This window comes from Cygnus olor, chromosome Z (assembly GCF_009769625.2).
Source record: "Cygnus olor isolate bCygOlo1 chromosome Z, bCygOlo1.pri.v2, whole genome shotgun sequence".
Taxonomy (NCBI): Eukaryota; Metazoa; Chordata; class Aves; order Anseriformes; family Anatidae; genus Cygnus; species Cygnus olor.
In genome coordinates this window covers 64898803-64910179 of record NC_049198.1, presented here as the reverse complement: position 1 = coordinate 64910179, position 11377 = coordinate 64898803, and the positions used below count along the sequence as shown (strand labels likewise).

General features: G+C 43.8%; 1 long non-coding RNA gene across 1 annotated transcript; it reads left to right on the top strand.

The window, feature by feature from the left end:
• The first annotated feature begins 2853 nt into the window (after positions 1-2853).
• LOC121062224 lies at positions 2854-8981 on the top strand. The gene is made up of 3 exons (XR_005815476.1): positions 2854-3165; positions 7825-8465; positions 8903-8981. It is a non-coding gene; the product is annotated as an uncharacterized LOC121062224 (long non-coding RNA).
• Positions 8982-11377: the final 2396 nt, after the last annotated feature.

Below are 11377 nucleotides of genomic sequence, written 5' to 3'. Positions count from 1 at the left end.
AGGGCTAATGGCCAAAGTTCTCAAAGCCCTTTTCATCAGTGATTTATATATTTCTCAATCTTTCCATCTTCGTTTAGAACTCTTAACTTAATTTAGGTATTAGGTGAAAAAGACCCCCAAAACCAGCTGAAGCCATATCAGACATAGTAAGGACATGCGCCTGTTAGCAAGTAATTCAGAGTGATCCCATGGTGTACTTTAGACAGATTTACTCTGGTCCTCTGGACTAAGCATCCCCAAGGGATATTTCAAAGCTCTCTGAATGATCTGTCATTCTCTCTTACACTGTAGTCTCCATTAGGAAAGGGTAGATATTCCTTGCCCATGTGGAAAGGAACTGCTCAGTTAGTTGTTTCTAACCAAAATCTCTCGATTGTGTTCTATTTACAGAAACCACTTGGCTAGCCAAGCTAAATCATTGAAAATGGAAGTAGTGGAACTACTTCAAAACCGTGCTTCTGCTTCTAAGCAAAACTGTAATGTAGGTGGGGACATAGCAAGAGGACATGTCCAAGGCAGGGTGCAATTGAAAACCACCTGTCCAAGCCACAGAAAGAAGTCAGCGATTCTCAGTTTGAGACTGTTGCTTGACTAGTAACACAGCAGCTGGAACGCTTATGATTCCTGCTGATGGATTCCCATGAATCAGCCAGTGATATCAGCTACGAGAACAACTGAAGCAATTTGAAGTTACGCTTCTCCCTGTTCTGCATTCAAATTTGTGAAAGAAAGGAGAAGAGAGGAGAAGAAGACAGGAGAGAAGGAGAAGAGAGGAGAGAAGAGGAGAAGACGGGAGGGAAGGGGAGGGAAGGAGAGTGAATGAAGAGAAGGGAAGGGAAGGGAAGGGAAGGGAAGGGAAGGGAAGGGAAGGGAAGGGAAGGGAAGGGAAGGGAAGGGAAGGGAAGGGAAGGGAAGGGAAGGGAAGGGAAGGGAAGGGAAGGGAAGGGAAGGGAAGGGAAGGGAAGGGAAGGGAAGGGAAGGGGAGGGGAGGGGAGGGGAGGGGAGGGGAGGGGAGGGGAGGGGAGGGGAGGGGAGGGGAGGGGAGGGGAGGGGAGGGGAGGGGAGGGGGCGTGGGAGGGGAGGGGGAGTGGGGAGGGGAGGGTACTGAAGGGACATGTAGGGTAGTGTAGGGTAAGGGAGCGTAGGGGAGTATAGGGGAGGGGAGGGGAGTGTAGGGGAGGGGTGTGTAGTGGAGTGTAGGGGAGGAGAGTGTAGGGGAGTGTAGGGGAGAGAAGTGTAGGGGAGTGTAGGGGAGTGAACTGTAGGGGAGGTGAGTGTAGGGGAGTGTAGGGGAGGTTAGTGTAGGGGAGAGGAGTGTAGGGGAGCGTAGGGGAGTGTAGGGGAGCATAGGGGAGTGTAGGGGAGGAGAGTGTAGGGGAATGTAGCGGAGGGGACTGTAGAGCAGTGTAGGGGATAGTAGGGGAGAGGAGTGTAGGGGAGGAGAGTGTAGGGGAGGGGATCGGAGGGGAGTGTAGGGGAGTACAGGGGAGTGTAGGGGAGAGGAGTGTAGGGGAGTGTACGGGAGTGTAGGGGAGGAGAGTGGAGGGGAGGGGAGTGCAGCGGAGCGTAGGGGAGGGGATCGTAGGGCAGGGGAGGGGAGGGGGAGAGGGAGGGGAGGGAGGGAATGGTAGGGGAGGGGAGTGCTACCATAAATAAAATGGTCAAATAAATGACATTTTGGATCTGGAGCCAACTAGTTTTGTTGCCATTCGTTCCACAACCTGATTTATCACTGCAGTCTTTGTATTGCACAGTGCCATTGATGGTTTGGCATGCACAGAGGTGGCCGAGTATTTTCAGAAATAACCTTCCCTAATAACTGAATCAAGACTTTTGCTGTAATGCAAAAGATCAGGTGACTGATTAACATATGGATGGCAGCTGAGCAGGGGAAACAGCTTCAAAACTTCCAAACGTTTTCTTTATACAGAACTACAACTCCTTCTTCTCTGCTCTCCGGTTATGAAAGTTTCTGTCACCTGCTTAGTAAGCAGAAGCAGTAAAGTGGGATTTCGAGGATCCAGCTACAGCAGAAGTGCCAGTTAGAGGAAGCAATCAATTCTAGGTAGTCCAGTGTTTGAAGAGAGTTTAAGCGGCTTTCCAAGGAACATATACTAGTGCAAAGCAACCGATTTATCTGACTCTCCAATGAAAGAAAGGAAGTGCAAAGCAGCAAATGCTTGAGAGAGGGAAAAAGAGATGCAGCTCAACTGTCTGGGGGGAAGAAGGCAGTCAGCTCTTAACAGATTATTTGCCATCTAATTTGTTTCTCAAAACCGTAACATTTATTTAAGACAGTAGCATTTTACTACATGTGGTGCTAATGGAGGTTAAATAAAAGACACAAGGGCAGCAAAATCCCTCACTTGCTTCTCACACAAGGACAAAACTGTTACCTGAGAGAAAAGCAGATCAATTTCTCAAATCTCACAGCACTTTCTGACACCATTGGCTACGGGTTACCTCTTAAGTATTTGAAGATTTCAGTAGGGCTGACCGATTGAGATGGGGATAGGTTTAAATCACGCTTGTCAATGTGCTATTAATTTGGAACCACAGTCATTTTTTTTCCCTAGACCTGTTAATACGCTAGGCAGTCCCAGGAAGCGTAAAACTTTGAGCCGTGCTCTCCAGCATTTGCATTCTGCACTTTCCGTAGGTTCTGTATTCTGTCCTCAGAATTCTAACAATCTCCTCAACAGCATACAGACACAAAATCCACAGACCCAGATAAAACAGCCTCCCATCTGGTCGTATGATTGTCAGACGTGCATTCTTTTATATTAACCGGTTCTCAGCATTTTAGGATAGATGACTGCCCAACACTGAACTGTCGCAAGTTTCCACACTGAGACAGCTTTGTAGAAATAAGAGAAAAAATTCATTACAATTGGCCTAGCATGGAATTTATTTTTAAAAAGGTTGGTAGAATATACTTGTAGGCTTCAAAACTAGCACATCATCATTTGAACGCTCCTTCATCTACATGATATTCTCCAGAAATACCAAACTTTTAGTCCTGGTCGTTATAGCTAATCAGTCATATTAGCTAATCAAAGTAGCTGATCAGTCACTTGAAGTCTGTTCTGAGCTCTACAGTGTTGGTCAGCTACTGACTTGTGGAAGTCAGACTCTATCTATAACCTCGGAATGGTTATAAAGCAGGTATGTTTACTCGGCGCTGCGCACGCACGCTGGCCGCAAGGGGGAGAGCTCCACCTAACTTGCACACCAACGGTTGCTGCCAGTGTGCTTCTGTTAGTGGGAAAAATCCATCTTCATTTCACTTCCCCCATAAGTCTCTTGCATAGTCATCAGGTCTCCGAAGAATCAGTCAGGTAGGGTCCCGTCTCTATTCGTATGGGTACTGGAGTCCTTGGGTGGTCGTTAACCAAGAGGTCGTTTTGTTGCATAATTCTCAAAAACCCCATGAGGTGTCATCTTGAACTACCTTATGTAGGTAGTTTTCAATATACGTATATAGGTCTTTTCAAATACGTATATACATATATACAGAGAGAGATCATTCTCAATTCGTCCTGCCTCATTTACACACATACAGCAACTAATATTTATTCAAGTGCATACTTCCCCTTGGGAGGCAAATCAAAGGTCTAGTGCCTAAAACGTTCTTATTGATTTGTTCTAGTTGCTTGCCCAAAACTATAATATGTTGTTGCAAATATTGGTTTCCTGCTTGCGTCAGAGCTTCTCCTTTGTACGGCATTCGGTAAGGCCTGCCATCCGATGTCTCAAAAGGGGCTTAGTTTTACCAATACATATTGGTTTCTTGACAGATTTTACACATCTGTTGTTTTATCAAATGGTTCATGGTTTTTTCACTTGGCCACTTGCCTGTGGCCTATACGGAGTGTGTTGTTGCCAATCGATCCCCAGCACTCTGCTGACTTGTTGGGTCAGTTCTGCAGTCAAGTGTGGTCCCCGCTCAGATGACATTACTGAGGGTACACCAAAGCTCGGTATAATTGCATTCAACAATACTTTGGACACTTCTCTGGCTTTGTTAGTTCTACACGGGAATGCTCCTGGCCATCTGGAAAAAGTGTCTGGTAGTACCAATAGGCACCTAAACCCCGCTTTTCCTGGGAGTCCGAAAAAATCGATTTGCCACTGTTTCCCAGGAACACTTCCCTTCCCTATTGTTCCTGTCTGGGATTTGATTCCTGTCTGTGGTTTACTTTCATGCCTGCCTAACAATGGTATACAAATTAGGTCCTATCCATTTTCTACTCAAAAACTGTTTTAATAGTTCAGCTCCCCAGCATGCTTTCTTATGTCCTCCAATTACCATTCAATATCATACGGTATCACAATTCTCCCATCAGTTATTCGTGTTAAACCTGTAGGTAACACTTTCCGTTTACACCTTCAATTAATTGCTTTTCGATCTTAGAATATTCTGCTTCATTTTCTAAGACTTTTGTTGATGCCTGGCTTTCTGTTCCTGCTACTAGTGCCAAAATTTGACTCTCACATGCCCGTTCTGCTGCCCCTTTGGCTTCTGCATCAGCCAATCTATCTCCTCTTTCAATATCAGCATCCCCTGTTTGATGTCCTTTACAGTGCAAAATGGCAACTTTAGCTCTTCTGCATGTTTAACTGAGGACGATAAGAGCCCTCTCGCCTTCCAAATTGCCCCACGTGCATGCACCACACCAAAGGCATATTTCAAATCTGTCCAAATGTTAATTCTTTTCCCTTTTGCCAGCTCAAGAGCTCTTACCAAGGCGATGATTTCAGCCTTTTGGGCTGATGTTTGTTACCGCATATCCTGTGAGGTGAAGTCCTTGGCGGACGAAGGTGCTGCCATCTATATACCAATCCTTTGCATCTTCTAGGGCTGGTCGGCTGGAGTATACCGTGTCCATGGTCTTGATGCAATAAACTCTGTTACTAAGGAAAGAGGCTGGGTTCACAGTATTAACGCCCCCCAAAATTTAGTAAACTACTAGTCCATTCTGCACATTCCTTTTCTTCTTGAGGAGCTATCAACATGCCATTTACATATTGCAAGTGTCCCCTTTCCCTGACGGGGTTTTCCAAGCCTCAAGATTACAGGCTAGTTGGTTTCTCAATATGGTGGGGCTATTCTTGAACCCCTGTGGTAACACAGTGCAAGTAAGCTGAGTTTTTCGTCCTCTAGTAGGATTTTCTCATCCAAAGGCAAAGAGTTTCTGGCTTTCAGGTGCCACGGGCAGGCACAAAAAGGCATCCTTTAAATCTAGTACCGTGGACCAAACTTGACTCTTTTCTGATTTTGTCAAAAGGTTGTAGGGGTTGGCTACTACAGGGTATAAATCTTTTGTTATCCTTTTGTTGGCCCTTAAATCCTGAACTATACCATAGGTTCCATCTGCCTTCCTAACCGGGCCTATATGGAGTATTATATTCTGACTCACATTCTACTAATAGTCCATATTTAAGAAAGTTATTGATTATTCCTTCCATTCCCCTTCTGTCTTTCACCTTTAGTGGGTATTGCTTTTAGCATACCTTGGGAGCATTTTCCTTTAAATCAGTTTTTTTTTTTACACGCACGACATTCTTTGCTCCCCAAGGTATTCCTGTAGCCCAAACTCCCACACACACTTGGTTCGTAATTACACCCATACAGGGAGTCCTATCTGGAGCTTTCTCTGGACTCGCCAGGGATAGATAGACTTCAGAGCTTAAGATGTTACTTCGATTTCCATTTGCCCTTGTTCAAAAGAAAGTTTTGCATCCAATTTTTCCAGCAAGCCCCTTCCTAAGAAAGGCCTTAGCAAATTGGGTAAGTATAAAAATTGATGGAGTCCCATCATTTTTCCCCAATTTCAATTTCGAGCATTGCAAAAAAACGCCTTTGCCTTTTGGCCAGTTGCTCCTACTACATTTACAGACCTAGCGCTTGTCCAGAATCAAGTTTTGGATTAACACGGAGAAAGCAGCTCCCATATCCAACCTAAAATCCATGCCTCTCTCTTCATTCCCTAGCTTTCTTTCAACCACTGGATCTGCTAGGCTACATGCCCCAGGTCCCCAGCATTCCTGCTCTGACTGTTGCAAGTTAATCCTGCAACCTAAGACAATTTCTTTCTGATATCAGGGGCCGACTGTCCTAGAAAGAGGCTAGCCAATTGCCTCGGTTTGTCTTCCGAAGCCAGGTCCAAATTGTTTGTTTTTTTTTTTTTTCTTCATTGCATTTCAAAGCTGGTCCAAAAATTCCATAGGGGTTTCTTTTGGACCTTGGTGGAACAGATTCTCGATTCCCAATTTACCCAGATTTGGGGATTTACCAGAGACCCCACAGGGCTCACACCCGCCATTTTGGTATCCTCTTTCCCTGCTCATTCAACTGCAAACAGCTCTGTCAAATACTACATGCCACGCCTTTAGCACCTTCAATAACCCTTCCAATGCTTCTTTTTATCTTTCTCCAGCCTGTACTTTCACCAAAGGCTCAGTCAGGGGCCAACTCAATTCCATACCTTCTTCCCTCCAGGATGCTGAAACAACGTATCAGTATACAACATTTCATCCCATTCTCCTTCTCTCCTCAAAAACAGCACTCATTGCAAGATAGTGTTATAGGCGATTGATCCATAAAGTGGCCATTTAGCTCCATCCTCAAGCTTGTATAGTGGCCACCCTTGACTGCAATACTTGAGGAGAGTCCTCTTGCTTTCTGCGCCCCCACTTCCGACAATATCCTTCCAATGTGCCAGTATGCACCCAAGGGGGCTTTTCTTTAAAACGTCTTTGTTCTGGCTATTGCCCATCTCCTTCATTTCCTAGCTCCCTTTATTTATCATTTCTATTCGTTATTAGTTACTGTCCCTTGTTTCAATTTCCACGCAAACCTTTTATTGCAGGTTTTCACCGTCTTCTCCCAATCTCCTTCCCAAACCTCCCAGTTCTTTGGGATTAAACTTTTCTTTCCACATGCAACCTTTACGATTTCAGATTCTTGATGGGCCCTGTCACAATCCTGTCACTAAGTCCACGGGACTTTGGGAAAACACTTGGGGCTAGACAAACAATACCACCTTCTCTCACAAGATTTACATTTCAACAAGACCCAAGCTGAGCGCCAATTTTTCTCATGTCCTCCGTCAGTAAGCCCCCACACAAAACAAGGCATCACTCCTACCTGTCCGTCAACAGGAGGCTTTAAAAAGGGATTGGGGATAGGTTGCTCCCAATCTAAGGCCACTTCCTGTCCGCTGGCGGTTAAAAAAGAACATAACCGCAAGTCACGACTCCCACCCACTTCACAACAACACTGTGTCTCTAACACACGCACCCTTACACAACTACTTTCAACACAAAATACCCGGACATTTACAAATAAGACGTACAATTATTACCACTCCTGCCCTCCAGCAGCTGCAGATATGACCCAGGTAACCCTGTCACAACTGTGAGGGGCCCGCTTACCGTACCTTCTCCTGCTTCTTACACTGTCACTAGCAGGTCCGTCCTGGCTCCCAACACGGGGATGCAGCGGTGACCTCGGATTTGCTCCACCTGCTCCCCACATCGCTGGCGGCCGCCCTATCGCTCAGCAAATGCCCCCGGCCGCTCTGCCGGTCAGCCTGTAGGCTACCCTCCTCCCGGACGCGGACTACGCCGTGCGCCAGACGTCTCTGCGCGGTTCACCAGCGGCCCCGCCCAAGCGCGGGCGTCCCCTACGGCTTCCCGGCCCCCTTTGTTAAACATCCCGCTTGTCCGCGGCTTCGGGAGGTCGTTGTCTGCTCCCGCGGGGAGCGGCTGGGAGCGGAGGCTCCTCCGAGGAAAATAAATAACTAAACAGCTATAAAGCAGGTATGTTTATTCGGCGCTGCGCACGCACGCCGGCCGCAAGGGGGAGAGCTCCACCTAACTTGCGCACCAACGGTTGCTGCCAGTGTGCTTCTGTTAGTGGGACAAATCCGTCTTCATTTCATTTCCGCCGTAAGTCTCTTGCATAGTCATCAGGCCTCCGAAGAATCAGTCAGGTGGGGTCCCGTCTCTATTCGTATGGGTACTGGAGTCCTTGGGTGGTCGTCCGGCGCACTCTGGTGGTCGTCTGTCGAAGGGCAGAAGTCTTCCTCGCTGCTAATCTTCTGGCCTTTCCTGTCTTTGTCAGACTTCATCGGTCAAGCCAGTTCTAGCTCGTTCCATTATCTATGCATACAGTCTTTTACTCCCTTATCTTTGGGTCGTTAACCTACAATTGTGCTAGCTCAGACCTAGGAATCACCAGCCTTTATCTTGTTCCCTGTCTCACTACAGAGCTCACTCTAACATCCCTGGTGGAAGGAGAGCGCTTTCTTACCTGACAGGACTACTGTGCATGGCTGTCCTGTGTCTCCATTGATCAGACTCACAGGAAAGTAAACCAAATGAGGATGAAACAGCTTTACCTCTGGACGCATCATAGTATGTATTGAAATGGGACCTGTAAGAACAAAGTGCATTCTCAAGTGAGTCCTTTCCCATTAATTTCCTTAGGCACTGGGAAACTCTTACAGAAAATTCAGGCAAACAATTTCCCTGCATGGAAACCTCCTTTCGTCTGTAAAACGAAGCATTTATCCTGGGATATTCGGTTTTTCCACATGGTATAAGCCTTCCTGCTCTCGCTGCCCTCGGTTTTTCTTTTCTTCCTAAAGTTCATTTCTCTGGCAAAGCAATGCAATCCTTGAATTAAGACACCTGTGAAAAACTTAAGAAACTTCCTGGTCAATAACTTTCTTCAGATAGTGTCAATGATATCACAACAACCCAGACTTATGTAACTTTTTCTTTAAAATATCTACCACAGATTCTGTATCATTTCCATGCAGACCAATCCTCAGCTTGATCATCTAAATTGAATTTGTTGCATATTAAACAGATTTTTTTATTATTTTTATTACAGCAGATGAAAAAACGCTCACTCTAAATCTTGCTGGCTTTCCACCACATCAGATTGACCGAGACACCCTGATTCCTTGTCTTTATTTGTTTTCTGCAGAATTCTCCTGTCTCTTTTGGTTCAAGTTCAACTGGTAAAAAGCTTTTCACTGGTTAGTACACTTAGCTGGCATACATTTTTTGTTGCTTAAGATAACTGTTTTAATATTTTTCAATAGAACGTTGCCGTGATCTATTTTGTGAAGTCTAGAAAAAAGACCGCTTCACTCCCCTCCAGAAAAAAAAAAAAAGAAAAAGATGCTTAGTCTTTTAAAATAAAATACTTATTCATTTGGCTGGATGGAGAAAGTTAAACATGGTTTATATTCTGTCCATGTAGACTGTACTCAGTAAAAGTTTATGTAAAATTCTGCTGACAAATGGCAGAATCCCCCCCCCTTTTTTTTTTTTTTAATAATTTCTATGTTTATTAGTTACTGTCCCTTGTATATGAAGAATGAACATCCTTTATCTTGTTCCTTGTGTCACCACTTGCAGTGCATCCTGTGACCAGGTGTGACTGTGGACTGGCTGAAGCAAAGAGACCACAGCTGACAGCCCATATATCCACTAAGCAGCTTAAGCAGACTACTCACCTTGAAAGCTGATGTCTCACAGTCATATGTTTACACATATACAGGTTTAAATATATATATATATATATATATATATTCAAAGACAAGTAATAGGGCACTCCCTTCTTAAAAGAAAACCGAAAGACCCCATTTAAAACATATTTTCCGTTCTGTTACTTTGTGGGATGTAAATTATTCAATTCAATTCAATAGGAGAAGCCACATGGTGGCTACCTGTTTTCTTTGTTTATTTTAAATATACTAAAATCAGACAGATTCTTTAGTATAAACATATGTATTCCTCTTGCTATTTTGCCCTCTCAAGAACCCTAATGATGAGAAGGGAGTCAATCCTGGACCAACCAACATCGTGGGCAGACTTGCAACCTGCTTCCAAAATCCTGACTGTTGCTGTAAGCAGTTGAGATGGCATTTCATGTGCCTTGAGTCCTTTACAGCTCCTGCCTACAGAAGTGCAGTTTGACTCAGAAATAGCCCTGTGAGTATGGAAAGAAATGAGTTCATCTTCACATTTTATGCTTTAAGCTTTGTTTTAGGGCTCAGAGCAATTTCTCTGCTGTAGATTACATGGCTGGGTACCTCTGGGATCCCTTCCCAATTTAAAAAGGCCAAGGAAGCAGCATATAAAAAATGAACTCTTCCTGGCATCTGCTTCTAGAAATTTCTAAGTCACATGTTCTTCCGTCTTCCTCTCCAGTACAGAATAACAGAAAAACACAGTTCAGTAGTCTGTCCATCAGCTGGAAATTTCCTGTTTCCTACAATGAAGAATTTATGGATGGCATTGCCTGTCTACCAGCTCCATGAGAAAGTGCCCTACAAATACATTCCCTTCCACAACCATACTATGATTTTATTATAATTCCTCTTTACTTGGTTTCTGATTTTCCTGTATGAGACACCAGCGTTGCCTTTTATCTGTACTGATCATATCATTCATACACAGTAACTGGCATTGTGACAGTCAAACACTTTGATGAAAAAATATCATTCTGGCTGTGGAAGGCCTTATGCTGCAGATAATCACATGTGGGATACCAGTTGTGGGAAATCTCACAGATGTTGCATATATACATATATGTGTGCTTGTGTGTAAATCATGTTTTATATTCAGTGTTAAGTTTTGGTCACTCCCTATATCTGACTGTTTTGACTTAGTAAAAGAGTTTTTATGCATTTTTAGACAAGAATGTCAAAATACTGAATTACTGCTTTTCCATTCTTTTTTTTGACTTACGTACTGTTGATTTCTATTTGTCCTTGTGAAAGGGAGAAAGTAGTGTCTTCTATGAGAAAAGCATGTTGTTAGGGTTTCAGCACTGAAAACTTCTTCAAAGATGAGTCACAGTTCTGTAGGTTTCTATTGCCATTTGGGAAAAAGAAGAAAAAAAGAAAAAAAAAATGAAGAAAAGAATTGTTATTATACTCTACATCACTTAGACAAGGGAAAAGCAGAGCTGTTCTTTTCTTTCTTTCTTTCTTTTTCTTTCTTTCTTTCTTTCTTTCTTTCTTTCTTTCTTTCTTTCTTTCTCTCTCTCTTTCTTTCTCTTTCTTTCTCTCTCTCTTTCTTTTTCTTTTTCTTTCTTTCTTTCTTTCTCTTTCTTTCTCTTTCTTTCTTTCTTTCTCTCTTTCTTTCTTTCTTTCTTTCTTTCTTTCTTTCTTTCCTTCCTTCCTTCCTTCCTTCCTTTCTTTCTCCCCAAACATACCTCCATTTCTCTGGCAGCTGCTGTTGTTCCATTGCTTTCTTATCTTTGTTATTCTAATTTACTAGAAAATCAGTACCATCTTCCAAAGTATCAGAAGGCCTCTTTTTTTTTTTTTTTTTGACTGATTTCATTATTTAC